This window comes from Hyperolius riggenbachi, chromosome 5, assembly GCF_040937935.1.
Source record: "Hyperolius riggenbachi isolate aHypRig1 chromosome 5, aHypRig1.pri, whole genome shotgun sequence".
Lineage (NCBI taxonomy): Eukaryota > Metazoa > Chordata > Amphibia > Anura > Hyperoliidae > Hyperolius > Hyperolius riggenbachi.
Window position 1 is genome coordinate 13,540,049 of NC_090650.1, and position 23,403 is coordinate 13,563,451.

A 23,403-nucleotide genomic window follows, 5' to 3' on the forward strand; every position below is an offset into this window, starting at 1 on the left:
ACCCAATGACCAACTGTACCAGGTTTGAGACCTGTGCCATTAACAGTGCAAGAATGGCAGCAATTATATATTCCCCTTGAAAAGCAATAGGTGAAGTTTGATTCACTTTTGTAGGCTCCCCCCACTTTTCTGAATATTAATCCCAGTCACCCAGTGACCAACTGTGCAAAGTTTAAAAACCCTGCCATTAACAGTGTAAGAATGGCTGCAGTTTACATTTTCCCAGTGAAATTTGTATTTGTCTCCACCCACTGATGACCCGGCATTGCCTGTGTATGCATTTCACTGGTGTTGGCTCTGCCCACTTTCTAACCCAAACACTCAATGACCAAGTTTGTTAGCTTTGGGGTCCTTGGCATCAATAATTTGTATATTCCCATAGAAATTAAACAAATCAGATTGGCTGTTGGTGGCTTCACCCCCTCTCCAGCATTTGAACCCCAGTCACCCAATGACCAACTGTAGCAGGTTTGAGGCATCTGCTATTAACAGTGGAAAAATGGCAGCAATTTAAATATTCCACTTGAAAATCAACAGGTGAATTTTGATTGGCTACTATAGGCTCCACCCACTTCACTGAATATTAATCTCAGTCACTCAGTGACCATCTGGGCAAAGTTTGACAACCCTGCCCGAGCACTTTTTGTAACATGGAGTAAGGCACTACTCCATGACCAAGTTTGTGAGCTTTGGGGTCCTTGGCATCAATAATTTGTATTTTCCCATGAAATGAAACAAATCTGATTCACTGTTTGTGGCTCTGTCCCCTTTTCTGAATTTGATCCCCAGTGACCCAATGACCAACTGCACCAGGTCTGAGGCTTGTGCCATTAACAGTGCAAGAATGGCAGCAATTGTAATATTCTCCTTGAAAAGCGACATGTGGTTTTTGATTGGCATTTTTAGGTTCCACCCACTTTTCTGAATATTAATCCCAGTCACCCAGTAACCAGCTATGCTAAGTTTGAGAACCCTGCCATTAACAGTGAAGAAGGCTGCAGTTTACAATTTCCCAGAAAAATCTGTTTTAACTCCACCCACTTTTTGTAACCTTGACACACAGTCACTACTCAATGACCAAGTTTGTGAGCTTTTGGTTTCCTGGCATCAAAATTATGGTAATGGAAGCAGTTTATCCAGCAAAAAAATCTGGCTGTTTTTGGCTTTGCCCCTTTACTGAATTTGAACCCCAGACACTTAACGGCCGACTGTAGCAGGTTTGAGGCCTCTGCCATTCACAGTGTAAGAATGGCTGCAGTTGCAATATTCCCCTTGAAAATCAAAAGGTGAATTTTGATTGGCTGCTGTGGACTCCACCCACTTTCCTGAATATTAGTCCCAGTCACCCAGTGGCCAACTGTGTCACGTTTCAGAACCCTGCCAATAACAGAATGGCTGAAATCAATCTAACAAATCTGATTGGCTGTTTGTGGCTCCACCCCTTTAGTGAATTTGGACCCCAGTCACCCAATGACTGACTGTATCAGGTCGGAGGCCTCTGCCATTAACAGTGTAAGAATGGTAGCAATGTCATTATTCCCCTTGAAAATCAATAGGTAAATTTTGATTGGCTGTTGTAGGCTCCACTCACATTTCTGAATATTCATCCCAGTCACCCAGTGGCCAATTGTGTAAAGTTTGGGAACCCTGCCATGTTAAAAATGTAGTTGTTGGCACCACTTTTTCTAACCTTGACATACAGTCACTCAGTTATCAAGTTTATCAGCTTTGGGGTCCTTGGTATCAATACTTTGTATATTCCCATTTAAAAATAAACAAATCTTATTGTCTGTTTGTGGCTCCGCCCCCTTTCTGAGTTTGGGCCCTAGTCACCCAGTGACCAACTGTAACAGGTTTGAGGCATCTGCTTTTAACAGTATAAGAGAATGGTAGCATCTTAAACATTCCCTTTGAAAATCAAAAGGTGAATTTTTATTGGCTGTGGTAGGCTCCACCCCCCTTCCAAAATCCTAATCTCAGTAATCCAATGACCAACTGTGCAAAGTTTGAGAACCCTGCCATTAACGATGTAAGAATGGCTGCAGTTTATATTTTCCCAGTAAAAGCTGTTTTTGGCTCCTCCCACTTTTGGTGACCTTGACACACCATCACTCAATGACCACGTTTGTGAGCTTTCAGGTTCCTGGCATCAAAAATGCGTGAATGGAAGCAGTTTATCCACCAAGGAAATCTGATTGGCTGTATGTGGCCCCGCCCCTTTAGTGAATTTGGACCCCAGTCACCCAATGACCGACTGTAGCAAGTTTGAAGCCTCTGCCATTAACAGTGTAAGAATGGCAGCAGTTTAAATATTCCCCTTGAAAATCAATAGGTGAATTTTGATTGGCTGTTGTAGGCTCAACCCACTTTCTTGAATCTTAATCGCATTCACCCAGTGACCAACTGTGGCAAGTTTGAGAACCCTGCGATTAACAGTCTAAGAATGGCTGCAGTTTACATTTTCCCATTTAAAATGAACGGCTGAAATTTGATTGGCTGTTTTATGCTCCGCCCACTTTTCCTTGATTTGTAACCTCGGTCACCAAGTGACCAACTGTGCCAAGTGTGGGGACTCTGGCTTGATTACTGTGAGAATGGCAGCCTTTTACATTTTTTCCATTGACTTGAATGGGTGAAATCTGATTTGCTGTTTGTAGCTCCGCCCACGTGTGCAGGGGGGCTGCCAGACTCCCAGAACATATCATCCCAGGTAGTAAGGGATCTGTATACCAAGTTTCGTTAAAATCGGTCAAGCCGTTTTCGAGTGATCGTGGCACATACATACACACACACATACATACACTAGTGTTGGGCGAACACCTAGATGTTCGGGTTCGCGAACGTTCGCCGAACATCGCTGCGATGTTCGGGTGTTCGCGCTGAACTCCGAACATAATGGAAGTCAATGGGGACCCGAACTTTCGTGCTTTGTAAAGCTTCCTTACATGCTACATACCCCAAATTTTCAGGGTATGTGCACCTTGGGAGTGGGTACAAGAGGAAAAAAAATATTTGAAAAAGAGCTTATAGTTTTTGAGAAAATTGATTGTAAAGTTTCAAAGGAAAAACTGTCTTTTAAATGTGGAAAATGTCATGTTTCTTTGCACAGGTAACATGCTTTTTGTCGCCATGCAGTCATAAATGTAATACAGAGAAGAGGTTCCAGGAAAAGGGACCGGTAACGCTAACCCAGCACCAGCAGCAGCACACGTGATGGAACAGGAGGAGGCGCAGGAGGAGAAGGCCACGCTTTTTGAGACGCAACCCAGGCCTTGCATGAGGACAAAAAGCGTGCAGATATAGCAATGCTTTTTGCCGCCATGCAGTCATAAATGTAATACAGATGAGAGGTTCCATAAACAGGGACCGGAAACGCTAACCCAGCAGCAGCACACGTGATGTAACAGGAGGAGGCGCAGGAGGAGAAGGCCACGCTTTGAGACACAACAACCCAGGCCTTGCAGGAGGACAAGAAGCGTGCGGATAGCATGCTTTTTACCGCCATGCAGTCATAAATGTAATAAAGATGAGAGGTTCCATAAACAGGGACCGGCAACGCTAACCCAGCAGCAGCAGCAGCACATGTGATGGAACAGGAGGAGGCGCAGGAGGAGAAGGCCACGCTTTGAGACACAACAACCCAGGCCTTGCATGAGGACAAGAAGCGTGCGGATAGCATGCTTTTTACCGCCATGCAGTCATAAATGTAATAAAGATGAGAGCGAGGTACACAGAGTGTTATATAGTGTGGCTGAGCGAGCGGTGTACTACTATTCCCAGCAGACACAGAGTGGCAGCAAACAGAATGCTATATAGTGTGGCTGAGCGAGGTACACAGAGTGGCAGTAAACAGAATGCTATATAGTGTGGCTGAGCGAGCGGTGTACTACTATTCCCAGCAGACACAGAGTGTCAGTAAACAGAATGCTATATAGTGTGGCTGAGCGAGGTACACAGAGTGGCAGTAAACACAATGCTATATAGTGTGGCTGAGCGAGGTACACAGAGTGGCAGTAAACAGAATGCTACAGAATGCTATATAGTGTGGCTGAGCGAGCGGTGTACTACTATTCCCAGCAGACACAGAGTGGCAGTAAACAGAATGCTATATAGTGTGGCTGAGCGAGGTACACAGAGTGGCAGTAAACACAATGCTATATAGTGTGGCTGAGCGAGCGGTGTACTACTATTCCCAGCAGACACAGAGTGGCAGTAAACAGAATGCTATATAGTGTGGCTGAGCGAGGTACACAGAGTGGCAGTAAACACAATGCTATATAGTGTGGCTGAGCGAGCGGTGTACTACTATTCCCAGCAGACACAGAGTGGCAGTAAACAGAATGCTATATAGTGTGGCTGAGCGAGGTACACAGAGTGGCAGTAAACACAATGCTATATAGTGTGGCTGAGCAAGTGGTGTACTACTATTCCCAGCAGACACAGAGTGGCAGTAAACAGAAAGCTATATAGTGTGGTTGAGCGAGGTACACAGAGTGGCAGTAAACACAATGCTATATAGTGTGGCTGAGCGAGCGGTGTACTACTGTTCCCAGCAGACACAGAGTGGCAGTAAACAGAATGCTATATAGTGTGGCTGAGCGAGGTACACAGAGTGGCAGTAAACACAATGCTATATAGTGTGGCTGAGCGAGCGGTGTACTACTATTCCCAGCAGACACAGAGTGGCAGTAAACAGAATGCTATATAGTGTGGCTGAGCGAGCAGTGTACTACTGTTCCCAGCAGACACAGAGTGGCAGTAAACACAATGCTATATAGTGTGGCTGAGCGAGTAGTGTACTACTGTTCCCAGCAGACATAGAGTGGCAGTAAACACAATGCTATATAGTGTGGCTGAGCGAGGTACACAGAGTGGCAGTAAACAGAATGCTATATAGTGTGGCTGAGCGAGTGGTGTACTACTGTTCCCAGCAGACACAGAGTGGCAGTAAACACAATGCTATATAGTGTGGCTGAGCGAGGTACACAGAGTGGCAGTAAACACAATGCTATATAGTGTGGCTGAGCGAGCGGTGTACTACTATTTCCCGCAGACACAGAGTGGCAGTAAACACAATGCTATATAGTGTGGCTGAGCGAGGTACACAGAGTGGCAGTAAACACAATGCTATATAGTGTGGCTGAGCGAGCGGTGTACTACTATTCCCAGCAGCGACACAATGACTGGGGGGACCCTGGCTAGCGTGGCTGGAGCGCGAACTACCCTGCCTGCCTACCCAAAGCTAAACCCACAGACAAATGGCGGAGATATGACGTGGTTCGGGTATTTATTTACCCGAACCACGTGACAGTTTGGCCAATCAGAGCGCGTTCGGGTCCGAACCACGTGACCCGTTCGGCCAATCACAGCGCTAGCCGAACGTTCGGGGAACGTTCGGCCATGCGCTCTTAGTTCGGCCATGTGGCCGAATGGTTTGGCCGAACACCATCAGGTGTTCGGCCGAACTCGAACATCACCCGAACAGGGTGATGTTCTGCAGAACCCGAACAGTGGCGAACACTGTTCGCACCCAACACTAACATACACACACATACGATTTTATATATATATTGTTTGTGATGCTGAAACCAGGATAATTAACATAAAATTGTGTATCCTGAATACTATAGTGCATTCTTTTATACATTGTTACAGTGCCTCTTTAACTTTACTCAGGAAGAGTCTACTGTTCTCTAAAGTCACTCTTATTTTTGGATCTAGTCAAACTGTTAATCTTTTTTTTTTTTTATCTCACTAATAAATTCACAGTTATTCGTAAGAACACTGACTAGGCATATTACGAACATTGATTTTACCGTCCAAAATCAGTGCTGGAGGGTGGAAATCAATCATTATCCAATCGATTTCTGTCCAGGGAGGGACTGATCAGCTTGGCATAAAAGTCATATCCACCTATGTATGCCTAGCTAAGAAAGAGTCTCAATATTATTAGTTTTGCTGCTGATAGCTATACAATTACTGGTAAGTATAAATTACTATATAAATTGTATTATTATAATTATTATTATTATTATTATTTTTATTTATTTCAGGGGCGCCTTTACCTACTGACCACCCAGGCAGCGGCTTGGAGCGGCTTTGATGGGGAAGGCGCAATAAATTACTGTCAGTCCAAGGGGAAATAAAAATTCCTGTCCTGAAAGACCGTTGTAAGGGACTGGAGAGAAAAAGATTTCCTTCTGTTTTAAGAAGGCAAATTACACCAAGCGTTGCTTTTTTAGTAGGAGGGCATTTGGTTCCTTTTATCCCCCTATACATTCCTAGTAGCTTGGGTCACCCTGAGCTGCTTGGTTACTCTGCTCTTTTCACAAATAGCCTTCTGCTAAGTCACGGATAAAGAATCATTCAGAGTTCAGAATTATAGATACTCCCTAAGAAGAAGGTGTCTGGCTTATAGCTGTTCTCTGCCCCTCCACAGAGGAGACAGTGACAGCGCCCTACCCCCAAATGTTACTGAGTCTGCAGAGCGAGTGAGACAAACAAACAAACAAACAAACAGTAAACTCTGCAGACAGCTGTGTGCTCTGCTAGAATGTCTGCATGTCTAGATGTCAGGAGGATCGCCATGACTAGCTATGGAGCGGTAGGATCATCTGATCCTCTCCCCTACACAGCCCGCACTTCTCCCTGAATTTAACAGGACAGTGTTTGAAGTGTGTAATGGACACAGTGGGGGTTGCAGGTTTTGTCTTTCATTGTGAGAGAGTGAATAGGAGGGCAGCATCTAAAGCTCAAACATAGATAATGGACATGTAAGCAATGTGTGTAATTACATCCATCACTACTTATAATTGAAGATGGCATAATAATGTATTTCCATTAATGCTGTCTGTTTGCCCTCTCTCTAATGCTATGTACCACCTCACGATTTTTCCAACGATTTTCCCGATGTTCATCAATTTTTTTTTTGAGCGACAAGTAGTCATTTACACGATGTCGTGACATCGCTTAGCATTGTGTGGTGAAAAGTGACCGTCACTGAGGATCAAGTAAAGTACTGAGGTCGCTTGACTTCTCGTTCGCTCCCGTCCTGTAATGTCACGTGACATCTCGCATACCCGCTGGCAGGAAGATGAATCGCTGGACGCTTGTCATGAGGGACACCTCGCTGGATCCATCTTCCTGTGTTGTTGCAGTCACTGTGGGGAGTGTGGAGCTTAACTTTGCTCGCCCTCACCCTCTGCTCATGCTCCCTCTCCCACTGTCTCTCTGACCAAACAACTGCTACTTGGGGAACAATGTGCACAACTATGTACACTAGTCTGAGCACTCTTCAGGGGAGCCAGTAGCATTTGGAACTATTATTGTGTATTTATGTAGCACTGACATCTTCAGCACTTTACAGAGTACATAGTCATGTCACTGACTGCTCACTGGAGCTTACAATTTCATCCCTACCATAGTCAAACTGTAATGTCCGACCATATTATTATCATGTATTTATATAGCATTGACATCTTCTGCAGTACTTTATATAGCACTGACATCTTCTGCAGTACTTTACAGAGTACATAGTCATGTCACTGACTGTCCTCAGAGGAGCTCACAATCTAATCCTACTATAGTCATAGTCTAATGTCCTACCATATTATTATTATGTATTTATATAGCACTGACATCTTCTGCAGCACTTTACAGAGTACATAGTCATGTCACGGACTGTCCCCAGAGGAGCTCACAATCTAATCCTACCATAGTCATAGTCTAATGTCCTACCATATTATTATTATGTATTTATATAGCACTGACATCTTCTGCAGCACTGTAGAGAGTACATAGTGATGTCACTGACTGTCCTCAGAGGAGCTCACAATCTAACCCTACCATTATGGGAGGACTGGCCAGGGGGGAAGGGGGGAGATTTCCCCCCAGGCTGCCTCTCATTTAATTATTTAGGGCTGGTACAGTGTCTGGTGCTTTCATGTTTTTGTATAAGGCAATGTGAACCACTTGGCTGGCTGAGGGAAATAAACGCCCAATTACAGAGCAATTAGATGGCGGGGAAGCTGGTAAATATACACAGCAAAATGGAGAGCAGAGGCTTGCCTGCAGGGTCCATGGTAAAAAAAAATCTGTCTAATCTCACACCATTGTTAAAATGCCTGCATGTGCACAGCTACATAAGGTATTGTCTAGGTTGAAAAGTTTTCGACAGGTCCTAGATTCCAGGAGGGCTGCTGGCAGACAGTCCCTAGACTCTAGAAGGGCTGCTTGCAGGAGAATTCTAATGATAAATTCTGAACGCGACAGAAACCTGGCCGTTGTAACTCAAAATGTATTATGTGCCCCCTGGTGCCAGTGCATTATACTTTACCTGTCATGCTATCCTTCAAGTGTCCTTGCTGTATTTCCCATGTGACTACTGGCATATAGCACGTGGAGCACGTGTGTGATGCCATTTGGGCTTGGGCTGTCGTGAAAACGGGCCTTTAGTGTGTGTTTTCCCTCCAGGCCAAAAGGTCCCAGTCCTCCCATAGTCATAGTCTAATGTCCTACCATATTATTAATATTTATTTATATAGCACTGACATCTCCTGAAGCACTTTACAGAGTACATAGTCATGTCACTGACTGTCCTCAAAGGAGCTCACAGTCTAATCCCTACCACAGTTATAGTCTAATATTTTCAATATAGGATTGTTTTGGGGTAAACCAGTTGACTTATTAGTATGTTTTTTAGGATGCAGGAAATGTCTGAAGTGTCTGAAGACAGAAACTCCATGCAGATTTTGCCCTGGCCAATGTTCAAGCCTAGGACTCAGCACTAAAATGCAGTAGTGGTACCCACTGAGCCTCTATTCTACTCATAGATATCTGCTCATCCATGTCATCAATTCTGACCCTCCACTACCCTCCCTCCCTCCATTCTACTTCTCTTCTCTTGTATCACTTACACTACAAACACACTGTGCTTATCTCCAGAATGGATTATGAATCAAACTGTTAGGCCCAGTGCACACCAAAACCGCTAGCAGATCCTCAAAACGCTAGCGGTTTTTGAAGCAGATTTCAGAGCGATTCTAGGCATGTTTAGAGACATTTTCTAAACATGCTGAGCGTTTATGTGAAGCAGATTACAAATCTTGTTACAGTAAAAGCTGTTACTGAACAGCTTCTGTAACAAATACGCCTGGAAAACCGCTCTGATCTAGTGTTTTTCAGAGCGGTTTGCATTTTTCCTATACTTTACATTGAGGCAGAATCGCTTCTGCAAACCGCAAATGTGCAGCAGGAGGCACGTTTGTGGTTTGCTAAAAACCTCAAACCGCTGGTGTGCACCATCCCATGGAAATACATTAGCCAAGCGTTTTCACAGACAGATGCGGTTGGCGGATCTTCACTGGGCCTTAAACCACCTTACCATATCAGCCCTTCAATGTCATGATATACCCACTCTAGTCCTACCCTAACAGGTGGTAACATATTTGCATATCTCATAATGTTTGTGAAAAATTATTTTGAAAGTAAGAATGTCTTGCTTGATAATCCAATCTTGCAATGTGACTGCCATTGGAACTTGTAGTGTGGATGCTGTATTTATTTGAGGTACATACTGGCAGCATGTGCTGTATGGCATACAATGCTGATTATCCACAAGGCAAACTTAGGCAGCTGCCTAGGGTCTAGAGAGAGTTTAGGGGCCTGGTGGTTGCTAGCCCCCACCAAATCTAACTAAATAAGCCAGGTGACCATCAGTGGAGGGCAAAGTGTTATCTTGCCTAGGGCCCCATTTCATAGTTATCCCTCTCTGATGGCTTATATCATGTGTGAAGTGTTCTATAATGTATATGATTTTTGTTTTATTTTTTATGGGGGGGGGGGGGGGGGCGCCACAGGATTTCTTGCCTGGAGTGACAAGAAGGCTAGAGGCGCCCCTGATTTATTTATATAGCACTGACATCTTCTGCAGCACATTACAGAGTACATAGTCATGTCACTGACTGTCCTCAGAGGAGCTCACAGTCTAATCCTACCATAGTCGTAGTCTAATGTCCTCCTATATTATTATTATTATGTATTTATATAGCACTGACATCTTCTGCAGCACTTTACAGAGTACATAGCCATGTCAATGACTGTCCTCAGAGGAGCTCACACTCTAATCCTACCATAGTCATAGCCTAATGTCCTACCATGTTATTATGTATTTATATAGCACTGACATCTCCTGCAGCACATTACAGAGTACATAGTCATGTCACTGACTGTCCTCAGAGGAGCTCACACTCTAATCCTACCATAGTCATAGTCTAATGTCCTACCATATTATTATTATGTATTTATATAGCACTGACATCTTCTGCAGCACTTTACAGAGTACATAGTCATGTCACTGACTGTCCTCAGAGGAGCTCACAATCTAATCCAGTGGTCCTCAAACGAAGGTCCACGGGCCGAATGTGGCCCCTTGAGGCCCCCCCCACACAAAATGTATTATAGATGCGGTCAGCTACATCTTTAAATATTGGTGGTCTGCATATAGAATGAAGCCAGAAAGCAGTAATTCGTTAGTTTCCAATCAAATTCCACATCAGGTGACACGGCTGTCCAATTGGACTGCAAGTTATCACCTGGGTATGCTTCACTGTCTGGTGCACAAAGACTTCTACATCATTTTATGTATACTCCGGCCTCCTAGCAGTCTGAAGTATGTTGACCCGGCCCCAACTCAAAATGTTTGGGGACCCCTGATCTAATCCTACCATAGTCATAGTCTAATGTCTCACCATATTATTATTATGTATTTATATAGCACTGACATCTTCTGCAGCACATTACAGAGTACATAGTCATGTCACAGACTGTCCTCAGAGGAGCTCACAATCTAATCTTACCATAGTCATAGTCTAATGTCCTACCATATTATTATTATGTATTTATATAGCAGTGACATCTTCTGCAGCACATTACAGAGTACATAGTCATATCACTGACTGTCCTCAGAGGAGCTCACAATCTAATCCTACCATAGTCATAGTGTAATGTCCTACCATATTATTATTATCATGTATTTATATAGCACTGACATCTCCTGCAGCACTGTACAGAGTACATAGTCATGTCACTGACTGTCCTCAGAGGAGCTCACAATCTAATCCTACCATAGTCATAGTCTAATGCCCTACCATATTATTATTATGTATTTATATAGCACTGACATCTTCTGCAGCACATCACAGAGTACATAGTCATGTCACTGACTGTCCTCAGAGGAGTTCACAGTCTAATCCTACTAGTGGCCTAGTATAATATCCTACCATATTATTATTATTATGTATTTATATAGCATTGACATCTTCTGCAGCACATTACAGAGTACATAGTCATGTCACAGACTGTCCTCAGAGGAGCTCACAATCTAATCTTACCATAGTCATAGTCTAATGTCCTACCATATTATTATTATGTATTTATATAGCAGTGACATCTTCTGCAGCACATTACAGAGTACATAGTCATATCACTGACTGTCCTCAGAGGAGCTCACAATCTAATCCTACCATAGTCATAGTGTAATGTCCTACCATATTATTATTATCATGTATTTATATAGCACTGACATCTCCTGCAGCACTGTACAGAGTACATAGTCATGTCACTGACTGTCCTCAGAGGAGCTCACAATCTAATCCTACCATAGTCATAGTCTAATGCCCTACCATATTATTATTATGTATTTATATAGCACTGACATCTTCTGCAGCACATCACAGAGTACATAGTCATGTCACTGACTGTCCTCAGAGGAGTTCACAGTCTAATCCTACTAGTGGCCTAGTATAATATCCTACCATATTATTATTATTATGTATTTATATAGCATTGACATCTTCTGCAGCACATTACAGAGTACATAGTCATGTCACTGACTGTCCTCAGAGGAACTCACAATCTAATCCTACCATAGTTATAGTCTAATGTCCCACCATATTATTATTATGTATCTATACAGCACTGACATCTTGTACAGCACTTGAGAGCATACAAACTGTAGTTACTGTATGTCATGAACTGTCCTCAGAGGAGCTTACAATCCTATTCCTACCATAGGTATTTAATCATCTCGGTACGGTATCTGGCCTTCTTACAATGTATCAGCTTTATGCTTTCTCTTATATCCTGCACAGTGATTGGTGTATCCAGGGGGATTGTCTCTTCTATGTTCTTCAGTTTTGTGACTATTTTTTTTCTGTTCTGAGGTTTGGGCATTTTCTGCGATGTTTTTGTAGAACCAGATGTGGCCATTTTGGATATGGAAAAGGCTATTCTTGGGCTTTGTATCTTTAACTTGTTAAATAAACAGACAGTTTTATGCTAAACAAATTACCTATCTTGTGGATCTGTTCTGTTTGAACTAAAATAAGCATGCTCCCCTTTAACCACTTGCCGTCCCTATGACGTGAAAATAAGTCTCTGCACTCTGCTCCCTACAAAATCTTAGATAACACTGTTTATTTATCTCTGACCTGATAACATCACTGAAAAGGAATGAGTGCAAACCCCGCTCCTCCTCCCAGGGAATTCAATGGCAGAGCTAATTAGTAAACAAGTGTAAAATACACATTCCAGGAGCAGGCAGTAGCAGATTGTATACATTACTTAATTGCTACATCTAATACATTATCAACACAAATGAACTGTTTAAATAAACAGGAGGGATAGACAAATAAGATGGGTATATTTTTTTCACTTTTTTCCTAATTTCACTTTTAAAATGCATAGAAAATAAGGTAATTACTAAAAACAAATATCAGCCACAAAAATCCTAATTTGTCCAGAAAAAAACAGATCGTTTAGTTGTGATAATTATTGATAAAGTTATTGCCAAAGTAATCACAGCTGAGCTGAACTGCGAAAATGACCAGGTTAGGGAAGTGGTTAAAGTTCATTGACCCTACTTAATTAAATTCCTTCTAACTAATTTGAAAAGTGGGGAAGTTTGTACCAGACTTATGCTAGGTGCACACGACGCAAATTTCTGATAGATTTACTGTCAGATCGATTATTTTCAACATGTCCGATCTGAGTTCTGATCGATTTTCCATAGAAGTGAATGGCAAATAGATCGGAAAATCAGAAATCAGATCGGACATGTTGAAAATAATCGATCTGACAGTAAATCTGTCAGAAAATTGCATTGTGTATACCTGGCTAGTATAAGTTCCTTATTGGAGTTTTCTCCAAGGAAATCATTTTTCAGCATCTGCTTCAACACTCTGCAATTGAAAATGTAGAAAAAGGCAGGTGAAAAAGTGTTGTAAAACTTATTTTTAATAATAATATCACATAGGAGAAAACTTAGGAGAAAAAGTAAGCAAGAAAATACACAAAATTAGTTTGACATCACCGTTTTCCAACATTTAATATTATTATTATTATTATTATTATTATCTATATATATAATAGACTAATGCTTCATACACACTTGAGATAAAAGTCTTTGGAAAAGGCAAGATCACAGACCAATCTTACCCCCTTCCATGTAGTATGAGAGCCATACTCTACACAGTCTATTCTATGGAGCTGCACTCCACATCAGACAGAAATCTTACCCCCTTCCATGTAGTATGAGAGCCACACCTACACAGTCTATTCTATGGAGCTGCACTCCCCGTCAGACAGAAATCTTACCCCCTTCCATGTAGTATGAGGGCCACACCTACACAGTCTATTCTATGGAGCTGCACTCCCCGTCAGACAGAAATCTTACCCCCTTCCATGTAGTATGAGAGCCATACTCTACACAGTCTATTCTATGGAGCTGCACTCCCCATCAGACAGAAATCTTACCCCCTTCCATGTAGTATGAGGGCCACACCTACACAGTCTATTGTATGGAGCTGCACTCACCGTCAAACAGAAATCTTACCCCCTTCCATGTAGTATGAGAGCCACTCCTACACAGTCTATTCTATGGAGCTGCACTCCCCATCAGACAGAAATCTTACCCCCTTCCATGTAGTATGAGAGCCACTCCTACACAGTCTATTCTATGGAGCTGCACTCCCCATCAGACAGAAATCTTACCCCCTTCCATGTAGTATGAGAGCCACTCCTACACAGTCTATTCTATGGAGCTGAACTCCCCATCAGACAGAGATCTTACCCCCTTCCATGTAGTATGAGAGCCACTCCTACACAGTCTATTCTATGGAGCTGAACTCCCCATCAGACAGAAATCTTACCCCCTTCCATGTAGTATGAGAGCCACACCTACACAGTCTATTCTATGGAGCTGCACTCCCCATCAGACAGAAATCTTACCCCCTTCCATGTAGTATGAGAGCCACTCCTACACAGTCTATTCTATGGAGCTGTACTCCCCATCAGACAGAAATCTTACCCCCTTCCATGTAGTATGAGAGCCACACCTACACAGTCTATTCTATGGAGCTGCACTCCCCATCAGACAGAAATCTTACCCCCTTCCATGTAGTATGAGAGCCACTCCTACACAGTCTATTCTATGGAGCTGAACTCCCCATCAGACAGAAATCTTACCCCCTTCCATGTAGTATGAGAGCCACACCTACACAGTCTATTCTATGGAGCTGCACTCCCCATCAGAGAGAAATCTTACCCCCTTCCATGTAGTATGAGAGTCACACCTACACAGTCTATTCTATGGAGCCAGGGGCACCTCTAGCCTTCTTGTCACTCCAGGCAAGAAATCCTGTGGCGCCCCCCCCCCCCCATAAAAAATGAAACAAAAATCATATACATTATAGAACACTTCACACATGATATAAGCCATCAGAGAGGGATAACTATGAAATGGGGCCCTAGGCAAGATAACACTTTGCCCTCCACTGATGGTCACCTGGCTTATTTAGTTAGATTTGGTGGGGGCTAACAACCACCAGGCCCCTAAACTCTCTCTAGACCCTAGGCAGCTGCCTAAGTTTGCCTTGTGGAAAATCAGCATTGTATGCCATACAGCACATGCTGCCAGTATGTACCTCAAATAAATACAGCATCCACACTACAAGTTCCAATGGCAGTCACATTGCAAGATTGGATTATCAAGCAAGACATTCTTACTTTCAAAATAATTTTTCACAAACATTATGAGATATGCAAATATGTTACCACCTGTTAGGGTAGGACTAGAGTGGGTATATCATGACATTGAAGGGCTGATATGGTAAGGTGGTTTAAGGCCCAGTGCAGATCCGCCAACCGCATCTGTCTGTGAAAACGCTTGGCTAATGTATTTCCATGGGATGGTGCACACCAGCGGTTTGAGGTTTTTAGCAAACCACAAACGTGCCTCCTGCTGCACATTTGCGGTTTGCAGAAGCGATTCTGCCTCAATGTAAAGTATAGGAAAAATGCAAACCGCTCTGAAAAACACTAGATCAGAGCGGTTTTCCAGGCGTATTTGTTACAGAAGCTGTTCAGTAACAGCTTTTACTGTAACAAGATTTGTAATCTGCTTCACATAAACGCTCAGCATGTTTATAAAATGTCTCTAAACATGCCTAGAATCGCTCTGAAATCTGCTTCAAAAACCGCTAGCGTTTTGAGGATCTGCTAGCGGTTTTGGTGTGCACTGGGCCTAACAGTTTGATTCATAATCCATTCTGGAGATAAGCACAGTGTGTTTGTAGTGTAAGTGATACAAGAGAAGAGAAGTAGAATGGAGGGAGGGAGGGTAGTGGAGGGTCAGAATTGATGACATGGATGAGCAGATATCTATGAGTAGAATAGAGGCTCAGTGGGTACCACTACTGCATTTTAGTGCTGAGTCCTAGGCTTGAACATTGGCCAGGGCAAAATCTGCATGGAGTTTCTGTCTTCAGACACTTCAGACATTTCCTGCATCCTAAAAAACATACTAATAAGTCAACTGGTTTACCCCAAAACAATCCTATATTGAAAATATTAGACTATAACTGTGGTAGGGATTAGACTGTGAGCTCCTCTGAGGACAGTCAGTGACATGACTATGTACTCTGTAAAGTGCTTCAGGAGATGTCAGTGCTATATAAATAAATATTAATAATATGGTAGGACATTAGACTATGACTATGGGAGGACTGGGACCTTTTGGCCTGGAGGGAAAACACACACTAAAGGCCCGTTTTCACGACAGCCCAAGCCCAAATGGCATCACACACGTGCTCCACGTGCTATATGCCAGTAGTCACATGGGAAATACAGCAAGGACACTTGAAGGATAGCATGACAGGTAAAGTATAATGCACTGGCACCAGGGGGCACATAATACATTTTGAGTTACAACGGCCAGGTTTCTGTCGCGTTCAGAATTTATCATTAGAATTCTCCTGCAAGCAGCCCTTCTAGAGTCTAGGGACTGTCTGCCAGCAGCCCTCCTGGAATCTAGGACCTGTCGAAAACTTTTCAACCTAGACAATACCTTATGTAGCTGTGCACATGCAGGCATTTTAACAATGGTGTGAAATTAGACAGATTTTTTTTTACCATGGACCCTGCAGGCAAGCCTCTGCTCTCCATTTTGCTGTGTATATTTACCAGCTTCCCCGCCATCTAATTGCTCTGTAATTGGGCGTTTATTTCCCTCAGCCAGCCAAGTGGTTCACATTGCCTTATACAAAAACATGAAAGCACCAGACACTGTACCAGCCCTAAATAATTAAATGAGAGGCAGCCTGGGGGGAAATCTCCCCCCTTCCCCCCTGGCCAGTCCTCCCATAATGGTAGGGTTAGATTGTGAGCTCCTCTGAGGACAGTCAGTGACATCACTATGTACTCTCTACAGTGCTGCAGAAGATGTCAGTGCTATATAAATACATAATAATAATATGGTAGGACATTAGACTATGACTATGGTAGGATTAGATTGTGAGCTCCTCTGGGGACAGTCCGTGACATGACTATGTACTCTGTAAAGTGCTGCAGAAGATGTCAGTGCTATATAAATACATAATAATAATATGGTAGGACATTAGACTATGACTATAGTAGCAGGGCCGGCCTTAGGTTTCACAGCGCCCTGAGCAGAACCAGATTTTGGTGCCCCCCCCCCCCCCCCAAATTCATCCTCTTCGCGTGTGAGCACACCACACACATACACTAATGGGGGGGGGGGGATCTGCTGCCTAAATACACTAAAAGGGGATCTGCGACTGTAAGACTAGTAGCCTAAGCCTATATACACTAAAGGGGGGATCTGCCTACAGTAAAGGTTAGATAGGTAGCTGCCCCCAGTATAGATTAGATAGGTAGCTGCCCCCCCCCAGTATAGGTTAGATAGGTAGCTGCCCCCAGTATAGCTTAGATAGGTAGCTGCTGCCCCCAGTATAGATTAGATAGGTAGCTGCTGCCCCCAGTATAGATTAGATAGGTAGCTGCTGCCCCCAGTATAGATTAGATAGGTAGCTGCTGCCCCAGTATAGATTAGATAGGTAGCTGCTGCCCCAGTATAGATTAGATAGGTAGCTGCCCCCCCCAGTATAGATTAGATAGGTAGCTGCCCCCCCCCCAGTATAGGTTAGATAGGTAGCTGCCCCCCCCCCCAGTATAGGTTAGATAGGTAGGTTCCCTCAGTATAGTATAGATAGGTAGCTGCCCCCAGTATAGGTTAGATAGGTAGCTGCCCCCAGTATAGGTTAGATAGGTAGCTGCCCCCAGTATAGGTTAGATAGGTAGCTGCCCCCAGTATAGGTTAGATAGGTAGCTGCCCCCAGTATAGGTTAGATAGGTAGCTGCCCCCAGTATAGATTAGATAAGTAGCTGCCCCCAGCATAGGTTAGATAGGTAGCTGCCCCCAGCATAGGTTAGATAGGTAGCTGCCCCCAGTATAGATTAGATAGGTAGGTGCCCCCAGTATAGGTTAGATAGGTAGCTGCCCCCAGTATAAGTTAGATAGGTAGCTGCCCCTCCAGTATAGGTTAGATAGGTAGGTGCCCCCAGTATAGGTTAGATAGGTAGGTGCCCCCAGTATAGATTAGATAGGTAGCTGCCCCCCCCCCCCAGTATAGGTTAGATAGGTAGGTGCCCCCAGTATAGATTAGATAGGTAGCTGCCCCCCCCCCCCACGTATAGGTTAGATAGGTAGGTGCCCCCAGTATAGATTAGATAGGTAGCTGCCCCCCCAGTATAGGTTAGATAGGTAGGTGCCCCCAGTATAGATTAGATAGGTAGCTGCCTGCCCCCCAGTATAGATTAGATAGGTAGCTGCCCCCCCAGTACAGGCTAGATAGGTAGGTGCCCCCAGTATAGATTAGGTAGGTAGGTAGGTGCTCCCCTCCCCTCATACTGGAGGGGGAGCCGCGGGGAGGGCAGCCCGACCTCTCCCTCCCTTCCTCTCGGGCCACCCTCCGTGCTCCCCCCTCCGATGCTGCTGCAGACTGCAGAGAGAACAACTCACCTCCCTGGTTCCGATCGCCGGCGCCTCTCACGGTGTATCACTTGCCGCTGGTCTCCTCTTGTACATTGACACTGATACACAGTAAACTTCCTGTTAAGCAGGAAGTTTATTGTGCATCTTATTGTGGTCTCCTCTTGTACATTGACACTGATACACAGTAAACTTCCTGTTAAGCAGGAAGTTTATTGTGCATCAGTGACAATGTACAAGAGGAGACCAGCGGCAAGTGAGAGGCGCCGGCGATCGGAACCAGGGAGGTGAGTTGTTCTCTCTGCTGGCTGCAGTCTGCACTCTGCAGGGGGGGAGCACGGAGAGCGCCCGGAGAGGAGGGAGGGAGAGGACGGGCTGCTCTCCCCGCGGCTCCCCCCTCCATCACGGTGGCCGCACGGGGGGGGGGGGGGGGGGGGGGGGGCGGAGCGAGACGGACACAGCCAGCTACATGCGGCCAGGCGGCAGGAGCGCCCCCTGGAAGCCGGCGCCCTGAGCGATCGCACAGGTCGCTCAGGTCAAAGGCCGGCCCTGTATAGTAGGATTAGATTGTGAGCTCCTCTGAGGACAGTCAGTGACATGACTATGTACTCTGTAAAGTACTGCAGAAGATGTCAGTGCTATATAAAGTACTGCAGAAGATGTCAATGCTATATAAATACATGATAATAATATGGTCGGACATTACAGTTTGACTATGGTAGGGATGAAATTGTAAGCTCCAGTGAGCAGTCAGTGACATGACTATGTACTCTGTAAAGTGCTGAAGATGTCAGTGCTACATAAATACACAATAATAGTTCCAAATGCTACTGGCTCCCCTGAAGAGTGCTCAGACTAGTGTACATAGTTGTGCACATTGTTCCCCAAGCAGCAGTTGTTTGGTCAGAGAGACAGTGGGAGAGGGAGCATGAGCAGAGGGTGAGGGCGAGCAAAGTTAAGCTCCACACTCCCCACAGTGACTGCAACAACACAGGAAGATGGATCCAGCGAGGTGTCCCTCATGACAAGCGTCCAGCGATTCATCTTCCTACCAGCGGGTATGCGAGATGTCACGTGACATTACAGGACGGGAGCGAACGAGAAGTCAAGCGACCTCAGTACTTTACTTGATCCTTAGTGACGGTCACTTTTCACCACACAATGCTAAGCGATGTCACGACATCGTGTAAATGACTACTTGTCGCTCAAAAAAAAAATTGATGAACATCGGGAAAATCGTTGGAAAAATCGTGAGGTGGTACATAGCATTAGAGAGAGGGCAAACAGACAGCATTAATGGAAATACATTATTATGCCATCTTCAATTATAAGTAGTGATGGATGTAATTACACACATTGCTTACATGTCCATTATCTATGTTTGAGCTTTAGATGCTGCCCTCCTATTCACTCTCTCACAATGAAAGACAAAACCTGCAACCCCCACTGTGTCCATTACACACTTCAAACACTGTCCTGTTGAATTCAGGGAGAAGTGCGGGCTGTGTAGGGGAGAGGATCAGATGATCCTACCGCTCCATAGCTAGTCATGGCGATCCTCCTGACATCTAGACATGCAGACATTCTAGCAGAGCACACAGCTGTCTGCAGAGTTTACTGTTTGTTTGTTTGTTTGTCTCACTCGCTCTGCAGACTCAGTAACATTTGGGGGTAGGGCGCTGTCACTGTCTCCTCTGTGGAGGGGCAGAGAACAGCTATAAGCCAGACACCTTCTTCTTAGGGAGTATCTATAATTCTGAACTCTGAATGATTCTTTATCCGTGACTTAGCAGAAGGCTATTTGTGAAAAGAGCAGAGTAACCAAGCAGCTCAGGGTGACCCAAGCTACTAGGAATGTATAGGGGGATAAAAGGAACCAAATGCCCTCCTACTAAAAAAGCAACGCTTGGTGTAATTTGCCTTCTTAAAACAGAAGGAAATCTTTTTCTCTCCAGTCCCTTACAACGGTCTTTCAGGACAGGAATTTTTATTTCCCCTTGGACTGACAGTAATTTGTTGCGCCTTCCCCATCAAAGCCGCTCCAAGCCGCTGCCTGGGTGGTCAGTAGGTAAAGGCGCCCCTGTATGGAGCTGCACTCCCCATCAGACAGAAATCTTACCCCCTTCCATGTAGTATGAGGGCCATACCTACACAGTCTATTCTATGGAGCTGCACTCCCCATCAGACAGAAATCTTACCCCCTTCCATGTAGTATGAGAGCCACACCTACACAGTCTATTCTATGGAGCTGCACTCCCCATCAGACAGAAATCTTACCCCCTTCCATGTAGTATGAGAGCCACACCTACACAGTCTATTCTATGGAGCTGCACTCCCCATCAGACAGAAATCTTACCCCCTTCCATGTAGTATGAGAGCCACACCTACACAGTCTATTCTATGGAGCTGCACTCCCCATCAGACAGAGATCTTCCCCCCTTCCATGTAGTATGAGAGCCACACCTACACAGTCTATTCTATGGAGCTGCACTCCCCATCAGACAGAAATCTTACCCCCTTCCATGTAGTATGAGAGCCATACTCTACACAGTCTATTCTATGGAGCTGCACTCCCCATCAGACAGAAATATTACCCCCTTCCATGTAGTATGAGAGCCACACCTACACAGTCTATTCTATGGAGCTGCACTCCCCATCACACAGAAATCTTACCCCCTTCCATGTAGTATGAGAGCCATACTCTACACAGTCTATTCTATGGAGCTGAACTCCCCATCACACAGAAATCTTACCCCCTTCCATGTAGTATGAGAGCCATACCTACACAGTCTATTCTATGGAGCTGCGCTCCCCATCAGACAGAGATCTTACCCCCTTCCATGTAGTATGAGAGCCACACCTACACAGTCTATTCTATGGAGCTGCGCTCCCCATCAGACAGAAATCTTACCCCCTTCCATGTAGTATGAGAGCCACACCTACACAGTCTATTCTATGGAGCTGCACTCCCCATCAGACAGAAATCTTACCCCCTTCCATGTAGTATGAGAGCCACACCTACACAGTCTATTCTATGGAGCTGCGCTCCCCATCAGACAGAAATCTTACCCCCTTCCATGTAGTATGAGAGCCATACTCTACGCAGTCTATTCTATGGAGCTGCGCTCCCCATCAGACAGAAATCTTACCCCCTTCCATGTAGTATGAGAGCCATACTCTACACAGTCTATTCTATGGAGCTGCGCTCCCCATCAGACAGAAATCTTACCCACTTCCATGTAGTATGAGAGCCATACTCTACACAGTCTATTCTATGGAGCTGCGCTCCCCATCAGACAGAAATCTTACCCCCTTCCATGTAGTATGAGAGCCATACTCTACACAGTCTATTCTATGGAGCTGCACTCCCCATCAGACAGAAATCTTACCCCCTTCCATGTAGTATGAGAGCCATACTCTACACAGTCTATTCTATGGAGCTGCACTCCCCATCAGACAGAAATCTTACCCCCTTCCATGTAGTATGAGAGCCATACCTACACAGTCTATTCTATGGAGCTGCACTCCCCATCAGACAGAAATCTTACCCCCTTCCATGTAGTATGAGAGCCACACCTACACAGTCTATTCTATGGAGCTGCACTCCCCATCAGACAGAAATCTTACCCCCTTCCATGTAGTATGAGAGCCACACCTACACAGTCTATTCTATGGAGCTGCACTCCCCATCAGACAGAAATCTTACCCCCTTCCATGTAGTATGAGAGCCACACCTACACAGTCTATTCTATGGAGCTGCACTCCCCATCAGACAGAAATCTTACCCCCCTCCATGTAGTATGAGAGCCACACCTACACAGTCTATTCTATGGAGCTGAACTCCACATCAGACAGAAATCTTACCCCCTTCCATGTAGTATGAGAGCCACACCTACACAGTCTATTCTATGGAGCTGAACTCCCCATCAGACAGAAATCTTACCCCCTTCCATGTAGTATGAGAGCCACACCTACACAGTCTATTCTATGAAGCTGCACTCCCCATCAGACAGAAATCTTACCCCCTTCCATGTAGTATGAGAGCCACACCTACACAGTCTATTCTATGGAGCTGCACTCCCCATCAGACCGAAATCTTACCCCCCTCCATGTAGTATGAGAGCCACACCTACACAGTCTATTCTATGGAGCTGAACTCCACATCAGACCGAAATCTTACCCCCCTCCATGTAGTATGAGAGCCACACCTACACAGTCTATTCTATGGAGCTGAACTCCCCATCAGACAGAAATCTTACCCCCTTCCATGTAGTATGAGAGCCACACCTACACAGTCTATTCTATGGAGCTGCACTCCCCATCAGACAGAAATCTTACCCCCTTCCATGTAGTATGAGAGCCACACCTACACAGTCTATTCTATGGAGCTGCACTCCACATCAGACAGAAATCTTACCCCCTTCCATGTAGTATGAGAGCCACACCTACACAGTCTATTCTATGGAGCTGCACTCCCCATCAGACAGAAATCTTACCCCCTTCCATGTAGTATGAGAGCCACACCTACACAGTCTATTCTATGGAGCTGCACTCCCCATCAGACAGAAATCTTACCCCCTTCCATGTAGTATGAGAGCCACACCTACACAGTCTATTCTATGGAGCTGCGCTCCCCATCAGACAGAAATCTTACCCCCTTCCGTGTAGTATGAGAGCCACACCTACACAGTCTATTCTATGGAGCTGCGCTCCCCATCAGACAGAAATCTTACCACCTTCCGTGTAGTATGAGAGCCACACCTACACAGTCTATTCTATGGAGCTGCGCTCCCCATCAGACAGAAATCTTACCCCCTTCCGTGTAGTATGAGAGCCACACCTACACAGTCTATTCTATGGAGCTGCACTCCCCATCAGACAGAAATCTTACCCCCTTCCGTGTAGTATGAGAGCCACACCTACACAGTCTATTCTATGGAGCTGCACTCCCCATCAGACAGAAATCTTACCCCCTTCCGTGTAGTGTGAGAGCCACACCTACACAGTCTATTCTATGGAGCTGCACTCCCCATCAGACAGAAATCTTACCCCCCTCC

General features: G+C 44.8%; 1 protein-coding gene across 3 annotated transcripts in view; it reads right to left on the minus strand.

The window, feature by feature from the left end:
- The window catches only part of DGKB (diacylglycerol kinase beta), an 849,394-nt gene that overhangs the window by 643,720 nt on the left and 182,271 nt on the right, over positions 1 to 23,403 (minus strand). The window lies entirely within an intron of this gene.